This window comes from Rhinatrema bivittatum, chromosome 1 (assembly GCF_901001135.1).
Source record: "Rhinatrema bivittatum chromosome 1, aRhiBiv1.1, whole genome shotgun sequence".
Classification (NCBI taxonomy): Eukaryota; Metazoa; Chordata; class Amphibia; order Gymnophiona; family Rhinatrematidae; genus Rhinatrema; species Rhinatrema bivittatum.
In genome coordinates, this window is record NC_042615.1 from 778,525,503 (window position 1) to 778,546,298 (window position 20,796).

Genomic DNA, 20,796 nt, shown 5'->3' on the forward strand with positions numbered 1-20,796 from the left:
GTACAGATTCCCTGAGACCACCACTAATAGGTGCCCTAGTTTAGGGATCTGTAAAGAATGTGGAAGTTGGAGTATACCATTTTGCTACTCCAGCTCCCTGGTGGGAGGGCACTAAAGAAATCTACTGCAACAGCAATTAACTTTCAAAAAGGTGACTATGATAAAATGAGGAAAATGGTTAGGAAAAACAATTAAAGTAGCAACTGCAAATGTTAAAAATTTAGATCAGGCTTGACATTGTTCAAAAATACCATCTTTGAAGCCCAGACCAGATGTATTCCATACATTACTGGCATGGTTAAAAGGTGAGGTGAGAGGCTACAATTGGTAAAAGAACAACTTTCAAGAAATAGGAAAGGGATCCGAACTGAAAAAAAATAAAAATAGAAAACAGCATAAGCACTGGCAAATCAGATACAAAGCATTGATAAGGAAGGCAAAGAAAGAATTTGAAAAGAAGCTTGCCATAGCAGCAAAAACTCAAAACTTTTTTCAGGTACATATGAGTAAAAAACCTGCGAGGGAGTCATTTGGACAGTCAGGTTGATCAAAGGGGGAAAGGGGAACTTAGGGATAACAAAACCATTAGCAGAAAGACTAAATTAATTCTTTGCTTTGGTCTTCACAGAGAAAGATGTAAGATATACCCATTCCAGAAATGATATTCAAAGGTAACGATTCAGAGAAACTGAAAAATCTCAGTGTACCTGGAAGATATACAAGGACAAATTGACAAACTAAAGAGTAGCAAATCACCTGGGCAAAATGGTATACATCCCAGTGTGCTGAAAAAACTGAAAAATTAAATTGCGGCCCTGCTATTAGTAATTTGTAAGCTGTTATTAAAATTATCTGTGGTACCTGAAAACTGGAGGTTTGTCAATGCAATGCCAGTTTTCAAAAAGGGCTCAAGGGGTGATCCAGGAAACTACAAAACCAGCGAATCTGTCTGTGCCATGCAAAATGGCAGAGACTATCAAAGAAAAAAATTGCTTAACCTATAGGAAAGCATAGTTTAAAGGGACAAAGCCAACATGCATTTAACAATTTATTTATTTATAACTTTTTTTATACCGAATTTCAAGTAACAGGGTTACTTATCATTCCGGTTTACATTACAACAGTAGAAACATACTGACAAAAATATGTCTTACAATGAACAAGGATGTGAACAACTTGGAGAACATAACTGGGAAGAGAATAATGTGAACATAACTGGGAAGAGAGCAATGTTAGCAATTACAGCGATTGGATAGGGTAAGGTTACATTAGGAGGGAATTAAGTAATGGAGGGGGGGGGGGAAGAGCTACTGTGGCTGGGAGAATATAAGCTTAGGTCAAGGGTTGAGAAAGTCTGAGGCAGACTGTGGAAAGTCCGTGGCAGTCTGTGGAGGCTATAGTCTGTGATGGTTGGTGGAGGCTGTGGATGACTCAAGAAAATTGTGGGTAGGCTTGAACGAATAGCCATGTCTTGAGTCTCTTCTTGGGAAGTCTCTTCAATGGGAAGTCTTACCTCACCAATTTGCTACATTCGTTTGAGAGCGTAAGTGTATGGATTAAGGTGAACCAGTCTAAATAGTGTCCCTGGATTTCTAGAAAGCATTTGACAACCTCCCTCATACGTGATTTAAGAAATTAAAAAGTCATGGGATAGAGGATGATGTCCTATTGTGGACTGGGAACTGGTTAAAAAATAGAAAACAGAAAGAAGGTCTAAATGGTACATTTTCCCAATGGAGAAAGGTGAATAAAAGCAAGTTTGCTTACCGTAAACGGTGTTTTCCAAAGAGAGCAGGATGAATTATCCATGCTGTCTGGGACGTCCTCTGGTGGCCCTGAGGCGGAGCTTCTCTTAGCGATCACAGAGTTTTGCTCTGTGCGGTTGCATGCGTCTTCCTGTGCTCTCAAGTGCCATTTTCTCCTCAGTCTGTATCATAGCAAAACCATCCCAGAGTGGATGCTTAGAGAGCTGTCCAGGGAGGCGGGTGGATCAGCATGGCTAATTCATCCTGCTCTCTATGGAAAACACCGTTTACGGTAAGCAAACTTGCTTTTTTCCTGTCGATAGCAGGGCTGAATTAGCCATGCTGCCTGGGAGTCCCCAGCCACAGGGCTGAGTCTCATCCATTGATGGAGTCACAGTATCCCCTTCTATTATTGCTGCGAGTCCAACCCGTCTTACTGTGGACAGCCATGACCGTACCTGAATGTTATCCACTTTGAAGTGCTGAAAAAAGTGTGAAAAGCAGCATATCAACCTAATAAATAAATAAGATCTTTACCACATTGAGTAGTCCAGAACTTCCAGCCCCAATGCTGCGTCTGAGGATGCTTGCTGGTCTAGACAGTAATGAGACGTGAAGATATGCAGTGAAGACCAAGTGGCTGCTTTGCAAATGTCCAATAACGGTACTATGCAATCGAGGTAGCCAGCGCTCAGACCTGATGCGCCTTGACCTTATCAGGGAGTTGTGATGAGCACTTAGAATAGCAGAACTGAATACATTGCGATATCCAATTTGAAAGGGTTCTCTTTGCTACTGGAAGACCAGGAGCATTAGGAATGAAAGAAACAGAGTTGCAAAGTCCTGTTTTCAGCAAGTGTCCTATGTTTGTAGTAAGCCAGCTCTTTTGCAGTCTAGCGTATGCAGAAGTCATTCTCTTTCGTTGCTGTTCGGTTTCGGGAAAAACATTGACAACGTAATAGTCTAGTTCAAGTGAAATGCTGAAACTACTTTGGGAAGGAAGGGTAAGTCCGAAGGGTCACCTTGTCATGGTAGAACTGCAGTTAAGGAGGGTAGGGAACCAAAGCTGCAACTCACTGACTTGCCTGGCAGAAGTTAGGGTGACAAGGAAACCCACTTTCCAAGTCAAATATTTCATGGGGCAACTGTCCATTGGTTCGAATGGTGGAAGCATCAGCTGTTCCAGTACCAGACCCCAGGAAACTAGAGGCTTGGCTACTGGAGGTCTGAGATGCAACAGTCCCTTCATGAAGGGAGAGATCAATGGGTGGTTCGAGACTGGGATGTCGTTGTGCGGGTGATGATAGGCCGCTATGGTGTTGATGTGAACCCGTACTGAAGCTGTCACCAACCCCGACAGGTGCAGTGGGCGTAGGTAGTTCAGAAGGTTTCTGGTTAACAGGAAAACGGGCCCACCCATTGGATCCAGCACCAGGCTGAATAGTGGCGCCACTTGAACTGATTGTTTTTCCAAGTGGAACACTTGTGAGAGGATATCAGGACATTTTGGATGTCGGACAACACGCCAAGAACTCAGTACCATCCTTTCAACCTCCAGGCTATGAAATGAAGCGAGGAGTGCATACGATGGAGCAGCGTCCCCTCGTCTTGAGGCAACAGATCCGCTCCCTCCCCCAGTGGAACAGGAGGAGGGAGCACCGGATAGGTGTACCATAGTTGTCTCGGCCATGCCGGGACTATGAGGATTAGGTCGGCTACGCCCACAATGCATTTCTGTATGGTAAGAGACAGGAGTGGAGTTGGAGGATAAGCTCAGAGAAGACTCCCTGTCCACAGGATTAGGAAGGAATCCTGTGCAAATCGCTGTGGAGTTGGAAATACAGAATCTGCAAACTTTTCTGTTGATCACTGTCGCAAAGAGGTCCACGGTCAGGGTACCCCAATGGGCGAAGATAGCGTCTGCTACTTTCTGGTTCAGCGACCATTCATGGGATGGAATATTCTGCTGAGACAGTCTGGTTTGGAGTTCGCTATTCCAGGAAGATAGGTGGCCTACAACAAGACTTCCTGTTTCTCCACCCATTCCAGAATTTGAATCGCCTCCCTGCACAGTATCCAGGAACCAGACCTTCCTTTCTTGTTTATGTTGAACATGGCCACCTGGTTGTCTGTGGGTACCATGACTTTTTTTTTCCCCCGAACTTGGTCGACAAAGGTGAGCAGGGCATTTCCAATTGCTCGCAGCTCCAGTAGGTTTATCTGCTGAGCGCACTCCTTGGCTGACCACAAGCCCTGTGTTTGTAGGTGACCGAGATGGGCTCTGCACCCCCTGTTGGAGGCATCCATGGTGAGAACTAGTTTGTGCGCTGGGCTCCAGAACAGGGCACCCTCTGTAAGCGTTGCTGGGGCCAGCCACCAGGTTATGTCTGTCTTTCTTCATGGCCCGGATGAGGAGTACTGTGTTCAACAATGGTTGAAAAAACTGCATCCACTGGGCCTTCAGGCCCCACTGCAGTCGATGTATGTGCAGGCAGGTGTGAGGCACCACATCTATTGCCACCGTCATGTGCCCAGGAGGGTTAGGATCTGGTGAGCCGAGGGTTGTACACAGGCCTGCAATTGCTTTGCCAGGGCATGGAGTGTCCCAGCCCTATCCTTGGGCAAGAAAGCTTTCCTTTTTTCGTGTCTATCCTTGCTCCTATGAACTTGTAGGACTTGAGTCGACTGGGGGCTGGACTTCGCGTAGTTTACTATGAATCCCAGTGTCTGCATGCAATCAGTCGTATCCTGCAAATGTTACCTGAGGGTTGCTTTGTCTGAAGCCACCAGTAGCTAATTGTCCAGGTAGGGGAAAGGTGAACCTCCTTTCGTCGGTGGGCCACCACCACCGCTAGGCACTTGGCGAAGACTCTCAGGGCAGAGGAGAGACCAAAGGTGAGCATTTTGTATCGGCAGTGCTGCCCATTGGACTGGAAGCACAGGTACTGTCAGGAGGAGTGGTGATCGGGACGTAGGAATAGGCATTTTTGAGGTCCAGTGAGCACATCCAATCATTGGGTTGCAGAAAGGGAAGAATTGACTTTAGGGATGTTATTTTGAACTTTTCTCTGCAAAGAAATTTGTTGAGAGCCCTTAAGTCTAAGAATGAGCAAAGGCCACCCGATTTCTTGGGAATGAGGAAGTATGGGGAATAGAACCCCTTGTTCCATTGGTGTGATGGTACTGTTTGTATGGCCTGCTGGGCAAGCAGCGAGTTCAACTCTGCTCGCAGGAGTTGCATTTGCTGTTGAGACCGCTAAGTGGCGAGACTGGAAAGTGGTGGAGTCTGCTTGAAGTTGAGTTGGTAGCCTCCAAGCATGATGTTCAGTACCCAGCCATTGGATGTTATTGCAGACCATGAATTGCAAATGCGAACTCAGTTGTAGGGAGAACTGAAGTCGGGGCAATTTTCCTGCCCGATGAACAATCTCCCTCTCTCGTTGTGGTGTTTTGGAAGGCCTTCTTCCGAAGAGGGACTTGCAGGCGGAGCTCCTGTCTGCATGACTCCAGGAATGAGAAGAAATCCATTAGAATTGCAGAAATCTGGAACATTGCCTGTGCAACCAGACTGCTTCCTGCAGAAGTTGATGGAGCCAAAGACTCTCTCCACTCCTTCCCCAAGCCAGGGGGTGGATCTACGCCCTGAGGATGTGCAGGGCATTGTGGCTAGCAATGTGTCAGAATCTGGTCCCCTGGGCTGGTGATTCTGAGGGCCTACCTCCTGAGGCATCTTGGGATGTTTGGCAAGAGGCTCCTGCAGTTGGGGAGACATCCTATTACACTTGGATATAGATGAGATGTCTGAGTAGACTCTGAATGAGGAGGTTGAAGATGTCCCCGAGTTGGGATAGTCAGAGATTGTCCACATGTGAAAACCCCATCCTGCAGAGTTCCTGGGGGCTGAAGACCACTTGTGGATGTCATTCTCGCTCTTTTGCCCACTTAGGCTGTTGTGTCTCATGCTGGGCCTCTTCACCCCGATGCCTTTGAGTCGACTGGATACCTCTTGCGTCGGCTGCATTGCAGATCGGTGCTTCGCATGGTGGCTTTGTGTTGACACCTTGTCTGCCCGATCATAAGCCAAGGTGCATGGTCTCGAAGGAGCGCTCTTCGGCATGTTGTGCTCTATTTTCATGCGTCATCCAACACTTGTGATGTCAGCCTGGTCTTTAGCGCATGGGTTGATGCAAGCATCGATTCCATTTGATGGTTAGCGGGCTTTGCTGCATGCACCGGCTTTGATGCCTTTGCACCTTTGTCATCAGATGGACGATGCTCCCAGGCATGGGCCACTGACGCATTGTCTAATGCAGTGCTCTTGGAATGGAGAGAGCACTGTGGTGGCAAGCACAGTCTGGATCCCGATGGCCCAGAAAGGAGGCTCTTTTACGTTTCTCCAGGCGGTCCACCTTCGGCCTGGGGGAAGAGTGGGAGGAGAGATGCTCTCCCTTCCTTGAGGTGCATGATCTTCTGGGCGCTCTGTCCCTGGGCCTGTGGCGACATGTGACAGTCGCAGCATGCTGACTATTCGTGGTTGGACCCAAGACAGACAAAATTATGTCCATCAGTGAAGGACATCACTTTCCTGCACTGGCAATATGTGAAGTCAGGCGGTTCGGAAGCCATGGTAGCACTGAAAAGTGTGTTTTAATCTTCAGAGAGAAGAAAAAACTCTGAGGAGAAGTCAAGTGAAAAAGCTCAGTGTGCGGATGGTAGCACGGAACAAACAAGAACGAGGAGAAAAATGCACTTGGGCACACGGGAAGACACGCACAGTCGCACAGAGCAAAGCTCTGTGATTGCTAAGAGAAACTCCGCCTCAGGGCCGCCGAAGGACATCCCAGACAGCATGGCTAATTCAGCTCTGCTATCGACGGGAAAATGGAGTGCCCTAGGGATCCATTCTGGGATCACTGCTTTTTAATATATTTATAAAAGACCTAGAAATGGGAACAACAAGTGGGTGGTCAAATTTGGCAATGACACAATTATTCAAAGTTGTTAAATCACAAGAGGATTGTGAGAAACTGCAAGAGGACCTTGCAAAACTGGGAAACTGAGCATGCAAATGTGGACAAGTGCAAAGTGATGCACTTAGGGAAAAGTTACCTAAATTATAGCTACACAATGCAAGGTTCCACATTAGGAGTCACCATTCTGGAAAAGGACCTAGGTGGTGTTGTTGATAGTACACTGAAATCTTCTGCTCAGTGTGCAGCAGCAGCCAAGAAAGCAAATATAATGCTAGGGGGAATTATTAGGAAAGGAATGGAGAATAAAACAGAAGATATCATAATGCCTTTATCACTCCATGGTGTGACCTCATCTTGAATATTGTGTACAGTTCTGGTCACCATATCTCCAAAAAGATATAGCAGAATTAGAAAAGGTACAGAGAAGGGCGACCAAAATGATAAAGGGGATAAACAGTTCCCCTATGAGGAAAGGCTAAAGAGGTTAGGACTCTTTAGCCTGGAGAAAAGACTGCTGAGGGGAGATATGAGATAAATTGCAACGATTTAGCCTTAATTTTTAAAAAGAAAATAGAAAATCTCCTAGAAACATTAGATAAAAATAATACAAACAATTGTCATACCAAAAAAAAGAGATGCTTGTCTGGGCCAATTTTAATAATACAACAATAGACGAAATTGAGAATTTGGTAAGGAAGTTAAACCCGGCAAATCACCCTATTGATGTAATTAATACACTTACATTAAAACAATGCCTAAACGAAACAGCTCCTATTTTAACGATATTAGTAAATCATTCTTTAAATGAAGGGAGTATGCATGAGATTCTAAAAAAGGCCATAGTGAGACCGATTCTTAAACAAAATGACCTTGATGTCACAAATTTTAAAAACTATAGACCAATTTCAATTTTGCCATTTGTAGCTAAACTAATCGAAAAAGTGGTAAACAAACAACTAATAGAACATCTTGAATTTAATAATATTCTTTTCCCTGCGCAGCATGGTTTTCGGAAAAATCATAGCACTGATTACTTTTGCTGTCTTTAAATGATACTGTCCTGAGAGGTTTTGATTGCGGGAAGAGAGACATACTCGTGCTTTTAGAACTGTCGGCGGTCTTCGACACGGTCGATCATAAGATCATAAGCAACTTTATCATATTTATTTTATTTAAACAGTTTTATATACCGTTGTACGGACAAAGGTCCATCTCGACGGTTCACAATTCATCACAGTAAAAAGGAAAAATAGAAAAAATACAATTATTATATTATAAATATCACTAAAACTATATAATAAAACTATAAAATTACCATAGGCTAAAAAGTAAAAGCAATATAAGTAAAAGATTAAAGCAAAGATAGGAGTTTCTGATGATTTTTAGCATGTTTTAATCTTTTAATTATATTGCTTTTACTTTTTAGCCTATGGTAATTTTATAGTTTTATTATATAGTTTTAGTGATATTTATAATATAATAATTGTATTTTTTCTATTTTTCCTTTTTACTGTGATGAATTGTGAACCGTCGAGATGGACCTTTGTCCGTACAACGGTATATAAAACTGTTTAAATAAAATAAATATGATAAAGGTCTATAAAATTATGAGTGGAGAAGAACAAGTAAACGCTAATCAGTTGTTTACTCTTTCAAGCAGTACAAAGACTAGGGGACATACAATGAAGTTAATAGGAGACATTTAAAACTAATAAGAAAACATTTTTTACTCAACGCATAATTAAGCTCTGGAATTCATTGAGAGGATGTGGTGAAAGCTATTAGTGTAGCTGCATTTAAAAAAGGTTTGGACAAGTTCTTGGAGGAAATGTCCATAAACTATTATTAAGGCAGAGTTGCAGAAATCTACTTCTTATTCCTGGGATAAGCAACATGGGATTTATCTACCCCTTGGGATCCTGCCAGGTACTTGCAACCTGGATTGGCTACTGTTGGAAACAGATTACTGGGCTTGATGGTCCTTTTTCTCACCCAGTATAGCAAGTCTTATGTTCTTAACCCCTGTGTCATTGCTGCAGTGGTAGGTGCCTACCTTTTGAAAAGCAGGTAGGGTTAGAAATCTGGTTATTATTAATACAGAATTTTTAACTGTGTGTGGTGGGGGGGCACACAAGGCTGTATAGTTCACCTAGGGAGCCTGATGCCCTTGCATTGGCCCGTAGAGTGGGCCGCACACACACACAGGATGCCACCATTCGCCCATCTTCCACTTCTCCAGAGGAAAATGCTGGGGAAAATGTGGAAGGCAGGTCAAGTCTCTGGGAGTCTGGCAAAGTTGCCAGCTTCTTAGTAATACTATCACCAAAGTCTATATGCCATTCCCTTCGAAACTCTGACCCCTGCTTTCCTCCTTCCGCAGCAATTCAAATCACCAAAAGGGCCAGTCTACAAAGAGAGCCTCCTCTTAATGATTTGACCTGTGCTGTGCCTTGGCTAGTTGGGGGCTCTCATCCCTCGCCTCAGGCAGATTCTCTTGAGTTGCCCCTACAAACCATTACCTCCAAAATACCCTAACTTTCCCATTCTCTCCCAAAAGTACAACCTCCATTGGTACAGCCCTTTAGGAGTGCCCCGCCCTTTGCCGTAGGTTCTAAATTATAGGCCCAGGAGATGACATAACTGAGGGGGATGTGGGGGAAGAGACTCCATATAGCTTAATCCACATTATTTTTATTTTTAGTTTCAAAACAGTGCAGAAACAGTAAAAATACAAACCCATAAGAAAGGCATTTATGTAAGGAAATCTGGAAAAAGTCTTCAGTAAAGTCTGTTTATTTTGGGGAATGTGGAGGTTTCTGCAAAATCCATGGGAACCTTAGACCAGGGTCCCAAAACCTTTCATGGAAAGGGTCACATAGGTTTCAAATCGAGACGGTCAGGGGTGGTCATTTCCCCTTCTCCCTGGAGTGTGCTGAGCATGGGGGGTAGTGAGAAGCACTGCTTGATCCTCTCAGCAATTTGAAATACTGGAGAATGGGGGAGGCATGAATTCCAGAGAGAGAGCGTGGCAGTAAAAATATTTCTCTTAAATTCATAACCTTGCTACATCTCTGGCAACCCTGCCCCCTTCCTCCGCAGGATCTACCCTTCCCTCCCCCTCATAGTATTTCCCCTTATTTCTTCTCCTTCCCCCTTACAGCATTTCCCTCCAGCTTCTACTCTCTCCAAGTATCTACCCTTCTCCTTCCTACCAGTCCATCCTCCAAATGAGGATCTCCCTCCTCCTTCCCCACCTACCATGATGGCTCCAACCTGAGCTGGTCTCCTTATGCTGTCAGCAACACCATAGCCTTGCTCCACTCCCCACCACTAGCAAAATGCTTGGTCATCCCTCCACTTGCTGCCGCTGTTGAAACAGCCAGGCCTCCCTCTACATGCTCTACACTTAGCATCCCCATTTAAATGATGCACAGATGCTGGTATTCTTGCTTTAATGTTGCTAACTACAGGGAGGTCCTGCTGCTACAACAGCTGCTTCATTCAAAACAGAAGATGTATTTTATTTTTTTTTAAATATGCTATAATGCTGGATGTTTTTATTTCTTTAAAATCAATTGGGATGGATTTGGGCTGCGGGTTAAGGTTTGGCGACACCTGCCCTAGACAATTTCTGGAGACCACCCCCTTCTAGAGAAGAGACACCATAGACAGACACTGCCGATTAATCTGTGAAGGGTATCTGTGGACATATCACTTCTATGTCTCTACTCTGCTGTGGTCCCTTCACTATCCTCTTGCTCCAAAGATCCAGTCGAAGATTTCCAAATACATATTTTAGATCTGTGCTCTTCTTCCAAAAGTTGCTCTTTTTTTTTTGTTGCTAGGCTGCTCTTTCAAATCCTTGATGGAGATGAGTTGCTTGGGGCTTTGCTGAAGGTGACACCGCATTCTTTTCTCTTTGTTCTCCTGTTCTTTTGCATCATCATACAACTGCTACAGTTTAGTCCGTCTCCACCAACCAGCGATGAAAATTATTCTGCAACTTGGGGGTATTGCTTGGACTTTCTCCACCAAGCTCGTGGAGAGGACTTTGCAATCAGTTTCATTTCTATTCATTTTCAGAATGCATTCCTGCTGTTTCCAGAATGTGCGGTTGATCCTAGAGGTCCTGTCTGGACTCCTCCAGTCACCGTACTTTATATTCTTCAGTGCTCATCATTCTATTCTCTATATGAGCAGAAAGCTGGGCTTTCTTCCACTCCTGTGGTCAGTGGTACTTTTCAGCTCCTCCATCTCAGAAATGACGGCATTGTAGTTCAACTGTGCCCTCAGCTCCAAGATCTGGCTCTCTAGCTGCTCCTTCTCCAAACATTCCACCACTGTCCTAGTCCTCCTTTCATCATCTCGGTCCTCATGACATTAGCTCTTCAGGGAAAACTAAGGCTGCCAGTGTATGAGATCATTCTTTGCCTTCAAGAGCTGGGAGAGCAGATATCTCTAGAGCAAGAGAGTTTCTCTGCTGCCTTCAGAGTTTTCTAGCTTTCGGCATGCCCTCTCCAGCTCCAGTGGGCTTTTCTTACTTTTAATCTCAGAAGTTTGCCTTTCATGGAGGCTTCAGTTTCATCAGCTTTGGAGTCATATTTTCTCACAGCTGCAGGGACATCTAGCCTAGCTAATCCTGGTGTCTCTCAATCCCCTGAATTTCCCTCTGTTTCATTTTCCAGCTCCTAAAGTTGCCTTTCAACACATCCTGAAATAGCAAATGTTGCTTACCTGATGTAACAGGTGTTCTCACAGGACAGCAGGATGTTAGTCCTCACAAATGGGTGACATCGAGGATGGAGCCCACCACGGAAAGCTTCTGTCAAAGTTTAAACAGAACTTTGACTGGCCCCTACTGGGCATGCCCAGCAAGGCACTGACCCTGCAGCCAGCAGGGGTCTCCCTTCAGTCTGATTTTCAAAGCTACAGGCAGTGCCTAAAAAGTAAAAACAAAACAAACCCAACACCGCGGGGTGGCGGGCGGGTTTCGTGAGGACTAACATCCTGCTGTCCTGTGAGAACACCTGTTACATCAGGTAAGCAACATTTGCTTTCTCACAGGACAAGCAGGATGGTTGTCCTCACAAATGGGTGAGTACCGAGCTGAGGATGTCCTGACTTGCACCAAATGCACCCAATGACGTGCAACAGGCACAACAACTGGGGTGGAATTTGGTAAAGGGCATCCGCACCCTACCGGGTAGGTGGAAGGGTGTTGGTACATCACGTTGGAAAAAGGTTACGCAAGACAGATTGGCCGAAGATGGAGTCCTGTCTTCCAGCTTTGTCCAAACAATAGTGGGCTGCAAAGGTATGGAGAGAACTCCAGGTTGCAGCTTTGCAGATGTCAGGAAGCGGCACCGATCGAAGGTGTGCCACTGACGTCGCCATGGCCCTCACAGAGTGTGCTTTCACACGGCCTTGAAAAGGAATGCCAGCTTGCTGATAGCAAAAAGAAATGCAGTCCGCCAACCAGGAGGAAAGAGCCTGCTTACCCACAGGATGTCGTAACTTGTTAGGATGGAAAGAGACAAATAATTGAGTGCTCTTCCTGTGAGCAACTGTACGGTCTAGATAAAAAGCTAGAGCTCGTTTGCAGTCTAGGGTATGCAGAGTCTGTTCCCCGGAGTTGGAGTGGGGCCTGGGAAAAAAGATAGGTAGTATGATGGATTGATTAATATGAAACTCAGAAACTACCTTAGGTAAAAATTTAGGGTGAGTGCGAAGTACCGCCCGGTCCTGCAGGAGCTTAGTGTAAGGCGGATAGGTAACTAGGGCCTGCAATTCACTAACCCTGCGAGCTGAAGTGATAGCCAAAAGGAATAACACTTTCCATGTGAGATACTTTAATTCACAGTGCAGAGGTTCGAAAGGAGGTTTCATTAGACGACCAAGAACCAGGTTAAGGTCCCAAGATGGGGCCGGAGGACGTAAGGGTGGCTTCAGATGGAGCAAGCCTTTAAGAAAACGTGTTACCAGGGGTTGTACTGAAATAGGGACACCCTGTACACCTTTATGGAAGGCGGCTACCGCACTGACATGCATCCTAATGGAAGAGGTCTTTAGACCGGATTCTGATAGGTGCCATAAATAGTCCAAGAACTTAGAGATTGGACAGGAAAGGGGATCAAGGGACTGAGAAGTGCACCATGATGTGTACCTTTTCCATTTATATGAATAGGATCTTCTGGTAGAGGGCTTTCGTGAAGCTATCAGGACACGAGAAACCGAATCCGAAAGGTTAAAAGGCTGAAGGACTAACCTTTCAACATCCATGCCGTCAGGGACAAGGCTTGGAGGTTGGGATGGAGGAGGCATCCGTCGTTTTGAGTGAGCAGATGCGGATCCGTTCCCAGAGGAATGTGCCTGCGGATGGAGAGATCCTGGAGTATGGGAAACCACACTTGGCGTGGCCAGTGGGGTGCTATCAGGATCATGGTTCCTCCGTCCTGGCGTAGCTTCACGAGAGTCCTTGACAGAAGAGGAAGTGGAGGGAATGCATAAAGCAGACCTGTCGTCCACTTGAGGGAGAAGGCATCTCTCGGCTGAAAGTGTTGGCTCCGAATGAGAGAGCAGTAATCGTCCACTTTGTGGTTCTGAGGGGACGCAAAGAGGTCTATGCGGGGAAAACCCCACTTGTGAAACAGAGAGGTCACTACCAGAGGATCGAGTGACCACTCGTGTGGTTGGAAGACACGGCTCAGCTGGTCTGCCAATACATTGTCTACTCCCGGCAGGTAAGTGGCCCTGAGGTACATAGAGTGGGAGAGGGCTTCCGCCCAGATCTGCGCAGCTTCCTGACACAGAAGGAAGGAGCCTGTGCCTCCCTGCTTGTTTATGTACCACATGGCCACTTGGTTGTCCGTCTGGATTAAGATTATCTGATGGAATAGATGATCTTTGAAAGTTCGGAGTGCATAGCGGATTGCGCGAAGTTCCAGGAAATTTATCTGGTGTTCGGCTTCCTCTTTGGACCATAACCCTTGGGTTTGTAATTCGTCCACATGGGCTCCCCAACCGATGTGAGAAGCGTCGGTGGTTAGGATTACTTGCGGATCCGGTGGAAGAAAAGGTAAGCCCTGAAGGAGGTTGACCTGAGTTGTCCACCAGGTTAAGGATAGGCGCAGGGCCTGTGTGACTGTGACTATGGAGGACAGAGGCTGAAAAGCTTGAATCCATTGGTGTCGTAGAGTCCATTGTGTTACTCTCATGGCTAGTCGGGTCATGGGAGTGACTTGAACCGAGGATGCCATGTGTCCTAGGAGAATGAGGAACTGGCGAGCCGTGGCAGTGTTTTGAGACTGGAGCTGGCGAGCCAAGGATATTAGGGTGTGGACCCTCTGAAGAGGAAGGTAAGCCTTTGCCTGCAAGGTGTCCAAGTCTGCTCCAATGAAGGATAAGGTTTGAGACGGGACTAAGCAAGATTTCTCGTAATTGACAAGAAACCCTAAGGAAAGGAGTGTTTGAATTGTCAATTTTAGGGAGGATTGAGCTATCTGTTGGGTGGAGGCCCTGATTAGCCAATCGTCCAGGTAGGGGTAGACGTGGACACCTTCCTTCCTTAGGAATGCTGCTACCACTACGAGACATTTGGTAAAGACTCGTGGGGCGGAAGCCAGACCGAAAGGTAGGACACGGTATTGATAATGGTCGTGGCCTACAAGAAACCGCAGATATTTGCGATGGGATTGTGTGATCGCAATGTGGGTATAAGCGTCCTTGAGGTCGAGAGAGCACAGCCAATCCCCCTTTTGCAACAGAGGGAGCAAGGCGCCCAGGGTTACCATCTTGAACTTTTCTTTTTGCAGATACTTGTTGAGGGCCCGAAGGTCCAGAATTGGACGTAGCCCCCCTGATTTCTTTGGTATTAGGAAGTATCTGGAATAGAATCCTTTCCCTTGTTGACAAGGAGGGACGGGTTCTATAGCATTTGATTGTAGAAGAAGGGATACTTCTTGATGTAATTGAGTGAAATGGCTGGTTAGACTCCATGCCTGAAGGGGCGGGGAGTCTGGTGGAAGTGTTATGAAGTTGAGGTGGTAACCCTGTGCGATAATTGCTAGCACCCACTGATCTGAGGTGATCTGTTTCCAACGGTGTAAGAAGTGGAACAGTCGACCCCCCACAGGGATGTGTGGAAGAGGGAGATGGCATGTGCTCAATACAGGGAAGTCAAAGGCCCGCCGTAGGCCCAGGAGGTGGGGCTACAGTAGGTCTTTGCTTTCTCGGCTGACGAGGCTGAGGCCTGTTAGAGGACCGTGCAGGACGAGCCCTAGTTGACGGAGGGTAGTAGCGACGTGGTCGAAAGAATGACTTCTTAGAGTCCTTCTTTTGCGGTTGCTTGGAGGTCACCTCAGGTGGGACAGATGAGAGTTGTTTCAACGTCTCATGGTGGTCTTTTAACTCCGCCACAATCTGTTGAATTTGCTCTCCAAACAAATTGTCGCCTAAGCAGGGCAAATCAGCAAGACGATCTTGGACTTCTGGGCGAAGGTTGGATGACTTTAACCAAGCCCAACGTCTGGCTGAGATGGCTGTGGCTGAAACCTTCGTGGAAGCATCGAATATGTCATAGGCAGTCCTAATCTCGTGCTTCCCAGCCTCAAATCCCTTGTGAAGAAGGGCTTGAAGCTGTGGTTGGTATTGGTCCGGCAACGTGTCAGCATAGTCTTGCATCTGCTTAAAGATGGCTCTGTTGTATTGAGTCATGTAAAGTTGATATGAAGCTATGCGTGAAATCAACGTAGCTCCATGATACACTTTCCGTCCTACACTATCCAGGAACTTGTTGTCCCTGGTAGGTGGGGGTAGAAGAGTGCGGCTTAAGACGCTTGGCCTTCTTCTGCGCGGACTCAACCACAACAGAGCGATGATCCAGTTGAGGCTTTTGGAAACCTGGTGCTGACTGGACAAGGTATGTGGAGTCAGCTTTCTTGTTAACTGGTGACACCGATGAAGGAGATTCCCAGTTTTTCTTGAGCAGATCCAAAAACACCTGGTGTATAGGGATGGAAGCGATGATTTTTGGAGCATCCAGAAATTGAAGTAGTTCCATCATCTGGTGTCTATCATCAGCTTCAGATTGTAGTTGAAAAGGTACAACTTCTGACATTTCTTTCACAAAATTAATGAAAGATAGATCCTCAGGAGGAGATCTTTTTCTACTCTCTGTAGGAGATGGTGGCGAAGGCAGATCTGTGTCAGAAGAGGTATCATCATCATCACCCCAGGTATTGTAGGGATCATGTGTGGCTTGTAGCCCTGATGGACCTGGCTGAGGCTCTGAAGGCATCGATGGAAACCGAGGTGGAATCGGTGCAGTAGGTGGAACCAGAAATGGCATCGATGGCTTCGGTGCTGCCGATGGAATCGGTGCCTGGCGCGGAATCGATGGAGCCGAAGGATAAATCGGTGGAGATATACCAGAAGGTACCGATGGAACTACCCCGGAAGGGGGAATTCGAAACTGTGTTTCTCCTGCCGATGAAAATCCAGTCGGAGACGGTGGTGTTGTCGATGGCACTGGAATCACCGATGGAAGGGCCGTCACGAGTGCCTCCATGCGGCTCAGTAGCGGTGCTAGCGCTTGTATCAACGGCTCGGTGGTCGGTTCCCTCCTCGGTGGCGAAGCCGGTGCCTGTGCCGGTGCCGGGGGCGGCACTGGAACCGGTGCCGGAGACGGTGCCGATGGAGGTTGTAATTTCTTCATCGCTTTCTCGATGGCCTCCTGGACCAGCCGGTCCAGTTCTGCCCGGAGACCAGGGGTAACCATACCCGGCTCGACGGGAGAGGGAGGCTGAGGCAGGGCCGGAGGGACCACCGTAACCGGTGGGATCACGGCCCCCACACCCCGAGAGGGTGAGGGTTTCCTCGATGCCGGTGAACGAGACGTGGAGGGCATCCGGTCTGTTCGCGGCTTCTTTGTCGGTGGCTCGGCTTGAGCAGAGGTCGATGGCTGTGGATCCTCAACAGGCCGAGACTTATGCCGTCGATGGCGGTGCTTTTCTTTCCGATCCCCTCGCCCATCCGGGGAAGGGACGGGAGTCGACGGCCGAGAAGCGATCGATGGCGGACGGTCACCGGAGGGTTGACGATGATGGTACAACTTCGACGGTGCCGGTTCCGATGACGTCGATGCTATCGATGGCGTTGGGGTTGGTGCATGGAAGAGGAGCCCCATCTTCTCCATCCTGGCTTTGCGACCCTTGGGTGTCATTAAGGCACATTTGGTGCAAGTCAGGACATCATGCCCACTACCCAAACACATTACACAAACCCTGTGGGGGTCTGTGATGGACATAGTCCGGGTACAATCCGGACAACGACGGAACCCCGTTGCCATGGCTGAAAGCCAAAATTTAGGCTGGGGATCGGTAAGTGCCCACAGGCCTCGAGGGCCAAAATCGACGGCAGTCGATGGAAGAAGGCAAAAAACTTACCGGGTTCCGTAAGATGACTAAAAAATTTGTCGAAGGGAGACCCCTGAGGGGCAAATTTTCTTAGGAAAGTAATTTCCAAATTCCTGTCAGGAACGTGGTTAGAGAGCTCCTTTCACCGCGTGGCAACTGCTGCGCGGAAAAAAGAAGACTGAAGGGAGACCCCTGCTGGCTGCAGGGTCAGTGCCTTGCTGGGCATGCCCAGTAGGGGCCAGTCAAAGTTCTGTTTAAACTTTGACAGAAGTTTTCCGTGGTGGGCTCCATCCTCGATGTCACCCATTTGTGAGGACAACCATCCTGCTTGTCCTGTGAGAAAGTGTTCTCTCTCTGGAAGCAACTGAAAACGTCTGATAACTCCCAAGGTTTTTTAAGTTTCTGCATCAATTCAGTTTCTTTTGGTAAGCACCCTGTTGAATTCATCTTTCCAGCTGAAGCTGGTTGCTGCCGAGGTCTTGAAGGGACTGGTGAAACAAGTGCAGCTGGATTGGAATTATTGTTGCTATCAACAAACCAAACACTGGCAGACATGGACCTCCAGTACCTGTTACCCAGTGACTCTCTGTGATGTGATGCTGGGATCAATTTGGATTTTGGGTAACTGATGAGGAAACTAGAAACTGCCCAAGATAAGTTCTTGCTCAGTCATTCAGGTACAGAAACAGAATACCCTCCCCTCTAAAGTTATGTAGAAATGTTACAGCAAATGCAAGATATTTGTGAATATCAAGTGTTGATGCCAAGTCAAAAGGGCAGAATACATAATGTAGACATTGTATCCCCTCCTACAAAATCTGAGCTACACCTACAGAGATATATCCCAGGCACAGGAAATGAGCCTCTTTTACAGTCACAGAATATTTCAGTCCTCTTAGAGGGGAAATTTCAGAGCCCAGGGTAACCATCTTGAACTTTTTTCCACTTTGAAATTTGTTCAAGGCTCTTCAGTCTATAATGGGACAGAATCTACCTGCTTTTTGTTGTTGCTCTTGTTGCTGTAGTAAAGAAAAAGTTTGAGTAAAGTTCCAGCCCTCTCTCCTGGGAAGGACAGGTTCAACTGTTCTGGCCTGCAAGACATCTGTTACCTTCAGCATAGCTAGCTTGAGCACTGGATTACTGAAAATCTGTTTACGTTGTATTGCCAGCTTCTACATTTAACGCAGTGCAGGAAATGCAGAATGCAGCTGCCCATGTTTTTGGATGCCGGCAAAATTGAGTGTCCGTTTTCAAACCCACCGACCGGCGCACAGATTTTTTTTTTTGATGCCTCTGATTTAATAATCGCTATGATATTAAGTTGGAGGGTGTACAGAAAAGCAGTTTTTTCTGCTTTTCTGTACACTTTTCCCATTGCTTTCAAGTTAATGTCTGCCCTTGGGCAGGCGTTAATTTCTGAGAGTAAAATTTGCGCCTTGGCTGCACATTTTACTTTCAGTATTCCGTGGGAATAACTAATATGCATGTTGATGAGTGCTATTAGTTTCGGTGGGGGGGGGGTTGGCCGTGCATTTTCCACGTGCTATCATCCCTTACAGTATAAGGGGTAATAATACCGTGTCTAAAACGCAAGGCCAAACGGGGCTAAACAGTGCACTCGGCTGAGCGCACCGTTCTATATCGGCCTGATTATGGGCTCTTAATACAATGGTGCATATAACTTTAAAATTTTGACTTTGATCCATAAAGCCTTGTAATATTTGTAATAGCTCAGCTCTAAAAATCTATAGACTGCCTCATTCACTGATGTTCCATCATGAAACTATGATTATGCGAGACACTTTCAGTAGCTGGTCCCAACACTTTGGAATTCTTTTCCAGAAGGTGTAAGGTTGTAGAATTGTACTAGTAAATTCAGGAAGAGTAAAAGCTACATTGTTTACACAAGTTTTTGGGTCTGAATGTATAAGTAACTGACAACAGAATGAATTGCTGGAGTCTTTGGAGATTGTATGTTTCGTCTTGCTTGTGAATTTTTAATGGTTTTAGATTTTATGCATGCAATTTTGTGCCTTGCCTAAAATTGGAGATAGTGCAGGCTATACATTTTTTAAAAACAGATTTTTATCTGAAATGCCACATTCCTGAGTCACAGGAACGGCCCAATGCCTGCAACATTTCTTTCACACTACAAAAAAAAAAAAAAATGATATCTGGGCCAGCTCAGTGGATATTTAGATTTATCCTGCAGATGTATTCTAGATACTTTAAAAAATGCATTTGCCCACTCACTGCAGGTGAGTTGTTTTGAGTGCTGGCAAAAAGGTGGAGTAGAGCCAAAAAACTCTTGTGGTAGCTGAGTAAAGGAAGCAGCCGGGACAGTTAGACTGCAAAGACACTGAAATAGTATGAAGAGTCATCCAAGCAGACTACTACCACCACCACCACCACATCACAACCCCACCCCACTCTCACCGGAAAGCAAAAATAGTACGGTAGAGGGATACATCATTATTCAGGTCCAGAAGCAAGCAGAAAAAAATCTCCTGACCTGAGAGACAGCACTAGCAGAGTCACAGAGGAGAAGAGTAGGAGGGCTGCATAGAACATAAGAAAATGCCATACTGGGTCAGACCAAGGGTCCATCAAGCCCAGCATCCTGTTTCCAACAGTGGCCAAAACCAGGCCACAAGAACCTGGCAAGTTCCCAAAAACTAAGTCTATTCCATTTTACAATTGCTAATGTCCGTGGCTATTCTCTAAGTGAACTTAATAGCAGGTAATGGACTTCTCCTCCAAGAACTTATCCAATCCTTTTTTAAACACAGCTATACTAACTGCACTGACCACATCCCCTGGTAACAAATTCCAGAGTTTAATTGTGCGTTGAGTAAAAAAGAACTTTCTCCGATTAGTTTTAAATGTGCCCCATGCTAACTTCATGGAGTGCCCCCTAGTCTTTCTACTATCCAAAAGAGTAAATAACCGATTCACATCTACTCGTTCTAGACCTCTCATGATTTTAAACACCTCTATCATATCTCCCCTCAGTCGTCTCTTCTCCAAGCTGAAAAGTCCTAACCTCTTTAGTCTTTCCTCGTAGGGAAGTTGCTCCATTCCCCTTATTTTGGTAGCCCTTCTCTGTACCTTCTCTATCGCAATTATATCTTTTTTGAGATGCGGCGACCAGAATTGTACACAGTATTCAAGGTGCGGTCTCACCATGGAGCGATACAGAGGCATTATGACATTTTCCATTTTATTCACCATCCCTTTCTAATAATTCCCAACATTCTGTTTGCTTTTTTGACTGCCGCAGCACACTAAACCGACGATTTCAATGTGTTATCCACTATGTCACCTAGATCTCTTTCTTGGGTTGTAGCACCTAATATGGAACCCAACATTGTGTAATTATAGCATGGGTTATTTTTCCCTATATGCATCACCTTGCACTTATCCACATTAAATTTCATCTGCCATTTGGATGCCCAATTTTCCAGTCTCACAAGGTCTTCCTGCAATTTATCACAATCTGCTTGTGATTTAACTACTCTGAACAATTTTGAGTCATCTGCAAATTTGATTATCTCACTCGTCGTATTTCTTTCCAGATCATTTATAAATATATTGAAAAGTAAGGGTCCCAATACAGATCCCCGAGGCACTCCACTGTCCACTCCCTTCCACTGAGAAAATTGTCCA

The 20,796-nt window shown here is 46.0% G+C and overlaps 1 protein-coding gene across 3 annotated transcripts in view; it reads right to left on the reverse strand.

Moving 5' to 3' along the window:
- The window catches only part of ELAC1 (elaC ribonuclease Z 1), a 55,800-nt gene that overhangs the window by 1,893 nt on the left and 33,111 nt on the right, over positions 1–20,796 (reverse strand). The gene's annotated exons all lie outside the window — the stretch shown is intronic.